Source organism: Malus sylvestris, chromosome 2 (genome assembly GCF_916048215.2).
Source record: "Malus sylvestris chromosome 2, drMalSylv7.2, whole genome shotgun sequence".
NCBI classification, from domain to species: Eukaryota; Viridiplantae; Streptophyta; class Magnoliopsida; order Rosales; family Rosaceae; genus Malus; species Malus sylvestris.
In genome coordinates this window covers 20,164,230-20,176,924 of record NC_062261.1, presented here as the reverse complement: position 1 = coordinate 20,176,924, position 12,695 = coordinate 20,164,230, and positions in this window count along the sequence as shown.

Sequence of the window (12,695 nt, the reverse complement as noted above, 5' to 3'; positions counted from 1 at the left end):
TTTTTGTTATTGCAATATGGCCCAAAAGTTGAGGTTAATTGCATGATGGCCCAAATAGGATGAGAACAAAATTGTTTTGTCTCTTTAAATGAGAATTGGATTTTCATTTTGTTTAGCTCCATTTAAATCAATTTTATGGATACAAAAACCAAATGAAAATGTTGCATTCATTAATTAGTTAAAGTGTTAATTAATTAAAGGGTGATTATGAACCTAAGCCTAATATAATTGAGCTATGTGAAAGGCGTTTCAAATTTGTTTGAACCATGGGAATGTGTAGATTAGATTTTGGTTGTAATTTGATTTGATCAAATGTTGTAAAAGGGCTTAAGCTCTTCTTTACTTTAAAGTAATTTGTTATATGCAAATGTTGTAATGAGCATAAGCTCACCTTTACTTTGAAGTACTTCTTTCTTGCTTTATACGATATGCATGAAAATGAAGTAGTTGGGTCCAACGCCCATAAGACAACACGCCTTAATGTGATTAAACGCGTAACTAAAATCAATCTTCATTCCTAGACCGAGGTTCAACACAAGGCTCGTGTTGAATCTAAACAAAGGTTCATAATCATCCTTAGGCCCTAAGGCAACTATGTAGTCCATCAAATGAATGCAAAGTTTATGTTAGTAGTATCATATACTCTTGCTTTAAAAATCGTTTTAAAAGCATAGTGGGAGTATTATGTACAACTAAAACAAAGGGATGGACCAATAGTTGTAATAGGACCAAAATAGTTTTAATAAAGATTAAAATGTATGTTTATATGTGATGAGACCTAAAACCCTCAACCAAACCAATATTAAGTTGATAAGCGAGAGATGTTTAGAATATCTCTTCGTGGCCTTCCACCGTGGTGGGATCCAATCGTTTATGACTTGTACACCGGCTTCACCCTATCATGGGGGAGTACACAGTGCATGCTTATACTCAGGAGGAATCCATATACATATGATGAGGTGAGTGTAGGCAACGAGGATAGCTATATATCGTATCATCGTGAGGCTATTCTTGAACCCCTTCACACACTAAGCATGGTGGGAAGAACTTAACTAAGTGCAATGGAACCAATATCATATCATTGTGAGGTTACATTCTCTAGAGGCCAAATAAGATGGGTACTTGCATGAGTTGCAAATGAGTAAGCGTACTCTCTCATTATTATTGTTGCTAGCCATATATCGTATCATCGTGAGGTGGGCTTGGTAATAGTGAGCCTCCCATAACCTACTAGGAGTTTCATCCAAAACTCTCGAATTCCTATGAGGGATATGGAATTTGCCAAAAATAGTGGGTGGTGCTATTTGATTTAAAGACCCAAATCAAATGGCTTAAAATCAATCAATTTATATTCGTTATGTATTTGATTACCAATATATTTGCAAACGCTATCCAACACTTGACAAAACCGAACGTTTAGTTTACGGACTTGGTACTACAAAACCATAGATTGTCTTTAATGGCTTGTAAAAGTACCAAAGTAGTCTCATCCTCACAATCTTACTATTGATAATGTATCATTAGAAGAATATGTTAGAAAAGGTCTATCATAAAGAGGACAACACTTTTAATGTCATAATTCTTCAATTACAATTTGTTGTATGAAGAAATAGGAGTTGCTTTGAACAACTCTTAGTCAATACAAACACTTAGTGCTTGTTTCTTTGTTAAATGAACAAAGAACTTGAGAAGAAGGCACAAAGGCATGGACACTTTATGTGCCATGATTCTTCACTTACAATTTGTTGTGTGAAGAAATAAGAGTTGCCTTGTACAACTCTTTAAAGTTTGTAATTATGTTTAGAACATAATGGTTGGTTGACAAAAATAGTCCATCAACATGGACTTATGATGATTTTGAATCATTGAGTGTTGAAGTGATAAACCACTTAACGAGACGGAAACTAGGCAAGGACTTCACTTTTGTTTCCCTATCCTAATCGTTCACTAAGTTTATTGTAAACTATATAGTGAACAATAACCACATGCTCTCCAAAATGTTTGATGTGTATAACACAATTGAAAAGGTTTCAAGAGAGATAGTGGGAGTTTAGGGACAATGACTAATGTAGTCAAAGGTGAAAGTCAAATAAAGAAGATAAATAAACTCCAAGGGAACAAACTTTCTTTATGAAAGGATGGACATTGGAAGGGGTATTTGCAAGAAATGTCTTGCAAGTGTCAAGAACACACTTTTCGAAGGTGTTGTAAATTGTTCTTGAAAAGTTCAAAACAGTTGGTTCTTCTACTTGAATGCTTGATTTCGTATTAGCAACTATGTTTTACAATCGTTGTAAAAGTGTGGCTAATAAGAAGTAGAAGATTTATGAGAGAAGAGAAGGTGCTTCACATTCGGAAACGTGAATCAAATGTAGATCTCTGCGAAAGCAGATGGTACTTACTTCCTCATATGAACTACCAAAGAAATTGGAAAAACATAGATTGTCTTTGTATTCCAATTTTAAGGAACTAAATTCCGTCACTATGTGAAATGGATAAATGTTTTGTTTGACAAAACAAAGTTCTTTATTAATCAATGATTGGATTATGGTAATCTAATTAATTATCTCTATAATAGAGATAATATGGTGGTGTTAACTGTTTAGAAAATAATGATGCTTAAAACCCAAAAGGTTGCAAGGTAGTGACTAATCCCAACTAAAGTTGTGATACCTCTAAAACATAAATTACGAGTTGGTCATAAATGGACGCTTTGGATCGTTAGGTCCGGATCCAATACCTTCTTGTTAAAATTGTATGGAGGCGAAATGTTCGAATCTTTATTCTTTTGGAAAGAAGAAAGAATCACAAAGTTGTTGAGGTTAATTCACTTAGATGTTAGTGGCACTTGTCCACAAACATAATACTACTCATGTTGGATAACATTCACCGAAGATCACTCTCGGTTGGACTATAGTTTATTTTGAATAAACACAAGTCCGAATACTTTGCAAAATGTTTCAAAGAATTCAAGTAATGTAAGTTGATGAGTAAGACATCTAAAGTATTTACCTCCTTAGATTTGATCCAAGGAAAGGTAACACTTTAGATAAGTTTCCTTGAAAGATATCAAGGAAAATAGCATCATAAGATAATGTATTTCTCCATTAGGAGAAGAACGAACTTGAATAAGATTTAGTTCGTTAGATGTTATCTATTACCCATATATAGGATATATACTTCTAAAAACAATATGATTGTCAATGAGAAGATCTTCCAATATTTTCATGACTCCATAAGATGTAGTTGGAAAGAAAGACAAATCTTAAACATGTTAAAGATTTGGGGTTGTGTGCTAACAAGCAATATTTGTTTGATAACAATCTTGTAGGATATCCTTAAAATAACTTTTGGATATCGCTTCTGTAAACCAACTAACAAATGTTGTTTTGTTGGGTAGTTCATTGTAATTCTACAATGTGATTTGCCTAAAAGCAAATGAACGAGAGATAGAACTCAAAGAATGGGTTCTTTGAGAGACAAGAAAGTAATCAACAAATATAACAACCTAGTTCCTATACCACAAGCTCCAAGGTAGTCGATAAGGATTTATAAACCGTCTCAGTTGAATGGTTTTGAACTTTATGACTACATTGAGTGCATATACGATATATACTCAAGGAAATGGTAAAGTACCATTTGACTCGAAATAATGAAACCTTCAAAGCTAATTGGTAGCTTAAGGTGACTACAATCAAATAGAATGGTTGACTTTAAAGGAACCATTTTTGACGTAGTCTTAGTTTCAATAAATTCGAAGATTGCTAGCTACAACTAAATGGTGATTCAATGTTTGGACATAATATGGGTTTCCGAAACCATTATTAAGATAGTCTTGATAATATATGTCTAAAACTATAAATCACAAGACATGTAAGTTGTAGAGATCCATCCATCATGGATCTTAGCAAGTTAGTGGGAGCTATTTGCATTTTATGAGAAAAAGGATCAAATCGTTTGATTTCTCATAAAGATGTAAATGAATCTTTTGTTTACTAGTTTTACAAAAGATTAGTGGGAGTTAATCATGTTCCTAAAAATTTAAATATATATGATATATTAATTTTGGAAATGAAAAGAATACTTCTTCGTTAAAGTTATGACTTTAAGCATTCTATAAACGATAGAATGTATATGGGAGATATAGTCTATATACATGGGATGGAAATCTATAATGATATATTTCATGATATAATTGGATTATATCAATGCCTAATAATAGACAATGGATGCTAGGAAGTTTCTCATATGATGATAAACTTCAATAAGAAGGACGATTCTAGTGAGACTAGCAAGTTGCCCTTCTCAAAGGGAACGTGCCCCTTTGACTCCCAAAGAAATAATGCGTAAATAGAATCCTTTATGCATACGCAGAAAGGTGATTTATGTATTTCATATTGTATGAAAAACATTGATATGAGTTGTACCTAGAACGGTACAAGACGATATCAGTGCAAGCCCAGGATCAGAACCATGGCAACTGTCAAGTTAGTCCTTAAGTATTTGAGAAATACTAAAGGATAAATTCCTCAAAGAATGAGGAAGAATCAAAGTAACGTAATGGAAGCGTAAATGTATTAGATTATGAATCTAATCCATCATTGGATGTTTCTTCATTACGAATGAAGAGATAAACGAATATCTCTTTATTATGACTAAAGAGATATTTGGATGGAAACATTAAAGTAATGACTTTAGTGTGTTCCATTATCAATGCAAGATATATTGCCATATAGAAGTTTACAACAATGTTGTTTGGATGGGAAAGTTCATTTATGAACTCTCTATTCGGTTCCAACAAGAAAGTGTATGACACTAATGGGGCGATAGCTCAAGCCTGGGAATCAAGGTCTCATCAAGATCCGAACACAAATGAGAGACTGAACCACATGATTGAGAATCATGTATAATGGTGACGTCGTTATTCTCAAGGTTGCTTCTGTGGATAACACATATAGATATCCACTGCCTAGGCCTACTATTCAGCCATTTATGAAATGACTACAGAAGAGATATCATCATTGATGATCAAGCTGATTGGCTCTAGTGCAAGTGGGAGATTGTTGGAAATGTGCCCTAAAGCCAATCATGTGATGATACTTTACGGACATTTCACATGTTAAACTAATCTAGTTTAACATATAAAGGGCATAGATTATTGTTTGAGCCGTCTCATATAAATGTTATATGCTTAAACGATAAAGTCCAAGGAATTTGTGATTGAGAGAATGTAATCTAATGAAGTTAGATTCTTGAGACCATTCTTTCGTAGACACATCCTAAACGTTCCTGATCATAGGATTGCCAATTGGGCGTTGACAGTCCGTTAAGATCGGTACGTACTATGTCTTCTCTCAGGGAGAGTGATTAGTCTCGAATCATTGGTGTGTGTGACATCAAGACAAGTACGGTAGGTGCTCAATAGAGAATGAGTTCACTGAACGCGATCAACGAAGAGTTCTCATATTCCATGTCACATAAGAACTCATGGTTGGGATAATGCAAAGTAGTCCTTTGACCTAAGGCATCATAGTTGTCTTGTGGTTAAGACCTTGATCTTTGATTATGTCAAAGTCATCCCACCAGGAGGGTGTCCACGGCATCGTTGGGGTCAAGCCGCTTAGCTATGGAGACAAGTGAATGCGCAACAAGGGATCTCTAACCTTCAAACCGTTTGAGGGAGAATACTCTCTGATATGATTTGAATCTCTGGCCAGAGTATGAATGAGATTAGGGAATGCGTTCCGAATCACATTCAAGGTAATCATATAAGCACAAGACACACATTGGATAGTAGACATGAGAAAATAAACTATCAAACCAAACAATGTGGTCAAGAGTATTAGATTAGAGAAGGACCGTATTGCATTTGTAATCTCGAACTGAATAGGTTCTCTAACCTCTTCTGATTAGCTTGGGTAACCATGATATGCTGCTAGGTGTCACTCATGGTTTGTGGAAGCCCTAAACGTGTATAATCACTAAAGGGAGAATTGAAAATAGTTTCAATTCACAATCGATGTAAAATGGTTTTAATCGCCCACTACCTCGCTAAAAGGAACCTAATGGATCGCACACCGTGAAAGGTGGAGATTGGAGATTAAACGGAAATGAGTAAGAATGATTAAATGGTTTAATCATTTATTTATGGCAAGGATTCATTAATATGTTAATTAATCAAACGAATAAGTTCGTTAAAGACTTCGGGATAGTTTTGGACCTTAAGGCCCAATGGGCTTCGAACGTCAAGCCCATTAACTTAAGTTGTATGACAATTTAATGAATGAAGATTCATTAAAGCCCAAAAGCCCAAAATCCCCTAAATGGCCAGCCATGATGAAATGAATTAGGGTTTTGGTTGTTTAGGTCACTTAAAGAAGTGACTATATAAATGATTTTATAGCCAAATATTCATTAAGTGAAAAATGGGTTTATTTTTGGGGAAAATAGGTGAGAATTGTCTCTCCATTTTCTCTCTAAAGAGGCCAACACCTTGGAGGGTACATCTAGCAATCCTACTACTCCAAGGTCACTCATTTCTTCTACAATCGAACCTTGGTGTCGAGAATTAGAGGTTCTCAATTTTGGGAACTTGGAGAACCTATTCTTCCATCCAAATCCATGGATCTAAGAAGCAAGGAATGAAGGCCCTTATCTCTTTGGGTGATTAGCCTTTGCTTATGCAAAGAGGAATCTACAAAGGTATTAATTTCAACTCACTTATGTTTTGAGTTGATTATTGGTTCACCAATCTACTAGGCTTTGAATTTCATGGGTAAATGTTTTGTTTTTGAGTGCATGTAAGCATGATTCCGCCTTTAATTGTTAATTGCATGCTATATGATGTTGCTCAAATGAACATGTTTTTCAAAATAATTCCTTCATGAGAAAGAATAGAATTAAGAACGAGGATATCCAAGGTAAAGTAGTAGTCACCGCAATTGAAGATAAGATGAGAGAAAATCGGTTAAGATGGTTTGGATGCATTAACCGAGGACCTACAAATGCTACGATTAGAAGATGTGACTACAAGATAGAGGTTCAAGGAAAAAGGGGTAGAGAAAGACTTAGGAAGACTTTGAAAGAGACTATAAGAAAATATATGGATGAGTACTTGGAGCTAAGGGTAGGCACGGGTCGGGCCAAACCCAAATTTGAAGAGACTAGACTAGACCCGTTTTAAACTATAACATGGTGAGTCGGGGTGGGTACAGAGATTCTAAGTTTTGGAACCTGACCTAACCCAACCCCTTTCAACCAGGTCGGTTCAACTTGAGTCCCAGGGTCCAATAACATTTTTTTTTTTAAAACATATTACTTGGAAACAACAACAAAGCCTTATCCCACTAAGTGAGGTTGGCTATATGAATCCAAAAATGCTACTGCACTCGGTCTTGTGTCATGTCTTTCGTTAGATCCATGTAGTCCAAGTCTTTTCTTAGAGTCTCTTTCTAAGTCTTCATAGGTCTTCCTCTACCACTTTAGCCATGAGGCTCTGTCACATAATCGCATCTTCAAATCAGCCACCACCACCTCAGTTGCCAACCCTAGCAAGATTTAACACCACCCATCCATTAGCAGGGACCATAAACAAAGGCAAAACTCCAAACTTTCTAGACGTCCCTCTCTCTACTTCACTGTACTCAAGCACTGATGCACACCACCACGACGGACCTTGCTGCTCAACAAACCTATAGACTTATGGACTTGTGGATGCATGCACATAAAATCATGGATTCACATAGTTAAGGACTAGTTTTCTTCAATAACAGAGCCAAGACTCACATATTACACAAACAACAAATTTCTAAAGATATTCCTCTTCACTTGTAAGTGAGAGGTCTTAAGTTCAATTCTCGCCAAAGGCGAATTTGAACCACATTATTGCTAGCTCATTGTGAGGCTAAGCCCAACCCCTCCCCCTTCTTGTAAATAATATCGTTTGTTAAAAAAAATTAAAAAAACAAAGGGTTTGGGGTTTGTACCCTTCGATTGCAATATCCCTACATAGATAACAACATTCATGAGACATTGTCCTTAAATTTTTCCTTAATCTAAGCATTGGAAACGAAATTGAAGAAGGATGAGACTAAAATTTACCTTTGGGGCGTCGGGTTCAAGAGAAATTTAAGGACAATGAGTGAAATTAGCGTAGATATTTAATTTCCTAAACTGTAGGCTTTCCTTGTATATTTGGAGTTTGTATTATATATATATATATATATATATATATATATATATATTTACTCTCCCTGAGAAAAGAAGTGAAAAGTTTGAAGGACGGATAGAGTTTTAGAAATAAGGGAGGGATTGAGAGAAATGGTGAATATTGGATATTGGTGCTCAAATGTGGCATTTTGGTGTGTTCTAAACGGGGTTGGTCTAGGCCCTATGATATTAAAGTTTTAGACCCACCACGTACACGCCCCTAATTGGGTGTTCCCATCCCGACCCGCAGGTCCTAAACCTGTTTGGTCACCTCTACTTGAAGCTAATGGAAGACTTAGCCCAAACCGAACGCAATAACATTTTAGGATGCATACAGTTAACACCATTTAGTAGGATAAGACTTGGTGGTTGTTGTTGTTGTAGAATGCTCACAAAACAAATTTAAACACATAAAATTGAAAACAACCTTGTTCAAGCAGTAACTAAGTTCATCATATAGACACAAACCGTAATGTATTTCATTCTAAAACACTACAAGTTTTTATTTTTCAGGACAGACCGTGTTTGCAAACAAACACATTAATAGATATCTGAAACAAAATTTATATCAAATTAGCATAATTTGCACATGAAAATCCACAATAAATAAATCTATGAGGGAGCAGGAATCAACTAAAACCAAATTGAAAGGTCGAAATTGGATAAACAAATTGAAACAAAATAATAATAATAATAATAATAATAATAATGCAAGCCATAAAAAAAATTGATATTATGCAAATGTAATACTAAATACGACGCCTTCAGCTTAAACAGTTGCTTAATCTATTATCTTAAAACTAACTACAGATATTAACAAAAAAAAAACAAATCTAATTGTAGTATATAAATTAAAAATAAATAAATAAATTGATGCCACAATGAAAGCATTGTTTTTCAAAATGTTCCATTTCAATTAGTACCTAAACTACTCAGACAAAGATGGATTGCAAGAAATTGAGACAAAAATATTTTAATAATAACCATAAACAGTACAAACCAATGGAGAACTAGCAATGAACAAAATTGTAGAAATTACCTGAGATTTGGACTTGGATTGGAATTTGAGAGTTTGACCGGAGGAGAGTCGGCGCCACAAGAAAAATCCAGCCTTTTTCTTTAAGAGGCAGAGCCGCAAAGAAAATGCGGGAGAGAATGAGGACAAGAAATGTGTAGTTGAAAGAAGAGTAACAGTAGAAGAGTGCTACTATATCACTCAATTGTTGTCTTAGTAAGATTTGGAGTTTTTGACGATGAGTTTTTGGAAAAATGAAGAAAATGTAGACTAACAATGGAGGGGAGTTCGTTGTTCTCGATATCATTCTATTCATCCACACTTAGCTTTGAATACAATGGAAACCATCACACATATAGAGTGATGCTAGCAAAGGACAAAACAATATCGTTGGGATTTCACACAGTTCACTCATGTGAGAGTGATCACGTGCACCGCAAGAGTAAAATTTAAAACACAATTCACTTATACATGTGTCTTTGTTTACACCATTTAGATGTTCTAATCGAGCTGCACTATATGCAGTCCATTCCTTTGATCTTCATGAGTAACATCCTTATGCTGCAACACTCCCTTCTAAGGTTGTTGCTAATTTGACACAAAGCATTCCCATGAAGTAATTAAACCTTTCCTTTGGCAAAGCCTTAGTGAAAATTTCTGCAATTTGTTCTTCAGATTTGCAGTATGCCAAATCAATCACATTGTTTTGCAAAGCCTCTCTAATGAAATGATATATTCTATTGATATGCTTGGATCTTTAGTGAAACACATGATTCCTTATCACGGTAATAGCAGAGGTATTGTCACATATAATGGTGTTTCCCCAATTTGCAACTTACCAAAGTCTTCAAGAACAACCCTGAGCCATATTGCTTGAGTTGTGGGTTTTGATGCACTCACATGCTCAAATTCAGCAATGGAGAGGGCAACACTATGTTGCTTCACTAATGTCTAAGAGAAAATGCCACTCCCAAAAAAGAAAGCATATATAGATGTGCTTTTCAAGTCATTCTCATCACCTCTCCAATCAATGCCACGGTAGCCAACTAGCATTCCTCTTTGCCTTTGACATACTCAATTCCATAATCCAAGGTTCCCTAAATATACCTCAGTACTCTCTTAGCTGTACCAAAGTATTTCTTTGTAAGATTGTGCATAAACCTTGAAATGAGACTTGCTGCAAGCATTATATCAAGTCTAGTAGCTATTAAATACAGAAGACTATTAACCATTTGCCTACAGAGAACTCCATTTGCAAGCTCACTTCCATCTTCATTCTTTAGTTTCTTATTCATAGCAAGTCGGATACTCACTAGTTTGTAGTCTTTCAACCCAAACTTATCCAGAAGAGTAAGTGCATACTTCTTTTGGTTTATAAAGATATTGTGTTCACCTTGAACAATTCCCATTCAAAGAAAATGATAAAGCAATCCCATATCAGTCATTTCATATTTCTTCATCATATTTTGCTTGAATTTTTTAATTAGCATAACACAGCTTCCAGTGTACACAATATTATCCACATAGATGGATACAGTCAGTGATTCTTCATTTCTCAGTTTGATGTATAATGTGGCTTCACTAGGATTTCTTTGAAAACCATAGCTTAGTAGATAAGTGTTTATCTCATCATACTAAGTTTTAAGTGCTTGTTTTAGCCTATAGAGAGCTTTCTTCAATCTATACACCTTGTCTTCATTCCCTGATTTCATAAAACCACCAGGTTGATCAACATATGCATCTTCTTGTAGTACACCATTTAGAAATGCAGACTTCACATCTAACTGATATAGCTTTTACTTTCTTTGTGCTGCAAGGGCAATTAAAGTCCTTATAGTGTCAAGCCTTGCAACTGGTGCAAACGTTTCATTAAAGTTAATACCAAGCTTCTATGAGTAACCTTTGACAACCAATTTAGCTTTATGCTTCTGAATTGTACCATCAAGGTTTAATTTGGTTTGAAAACCCATTTTACACCAATTGCTAATTTCTTAACTCTTTCAACCAGCTCCCATGTTTGATTCTTTTCAATCATTTCCAATTTAGCCTTTATGGCTTTGGACCAAGATTTATCCCTATTTGCTTCTTCAAAACATTATGGCTCAACAATGCACATGTTGCATCTAGCGTAGACTTCATTCAGGCCTTTCATCTTCACTGATATTGAGTTATCAAACTGGATTCACCAATTCTAGTGGCTGAATCTTGAAATTTTGGTGAATCAACAACTCTCCCTTCTAACTGCATATCACACTGTGTCACCGAGTTTTCATATGCATCTTCAATCTGTAGATTCACTGGGATGCTGCTTGAACTCATTTCTTCAATTTTCCAATCCTATTTTGAATTTTCATCAAAGATTACACTTCTGGACAATATAATCTTCTTGATTTACAGGTTGTAAATCCTGCAAGCTTTCTCAGCCTTACCATATCCCACAAATATACCTTTCACAGATGACTGTTGTAACTTGTGTCTCAAGTCACTATGAATATGACTATAGCATACACAACTAAACACCTTCAAGTGCTTAATTCCTGGTTTTCTTTCACTGAATGCTGCAATTGGAGTTTTTTCTGCAAATGCTCTTGTGGGACACCTATTCAGTATATAAACTGCAGTGTTGATAGCTTCACCACACATAAAATAGGGTTAGTTCTTTTCCTGTAACATGCATTTTGCCATTTCCACAATTGTCTTATTCTTCATCTCTGTAACTCTATTTGGTTAAGGGGAATAGGCAACTGTTACCTATTTTCAAGTCCATGATCTTCACAGAACTTCATAAATTCACCTAAGGTGTATTCTCCACCTCTGTCACTTCTCAACTTCTTAAGTTGATATCCAAATTGTAGTTTAACCATTGCTTTGAACTTCTTGAAAACAATGAATACTTCAAACTTGAACGTAAGAAAGTAAATCCAACACATTCTTGTTCAGTCATCAATGAATGTGAGAAAATACCTATTTCCTCCCATTAAAGTGACATACATAGGACCACATACATCACTGTGCACTAACTCAAGAGGATATTGAGCCCTCCAAGTCACTTATCTACTGAAAGCTTCGTTGTGCTGTTTTCCACTAGCACAACTTGCACATACATCATTGTGTTCTTTCAACTCAGGTAGTCCAACCACCATTTCCTTCAGTTTTAACATTTCCAAAGTTTTGAAGTTTAAATGCCCCATTTTGCTGTGCCAGCACCATGCATCCTCCAACATTATGACTTTTCTTGCAGTCAAGGTAACATTCTCCATCATTAGAGGAAAGCATATGCTGCCACTGATTTGAACAGTTGCCACTAGACATTCTAGCTTTCTCTAGGGTTTCATCCGTACAAACTGCTATTACTCAGCAAACTTTCTAGTTTAATTAGGGTAAAACCCTTTCGCCCACGTAGGGTGTTAGGGCGGATTGACACACATGCTACATAAAAAGCGGACGTCCCTGCTCTAAACAGAGGACATTT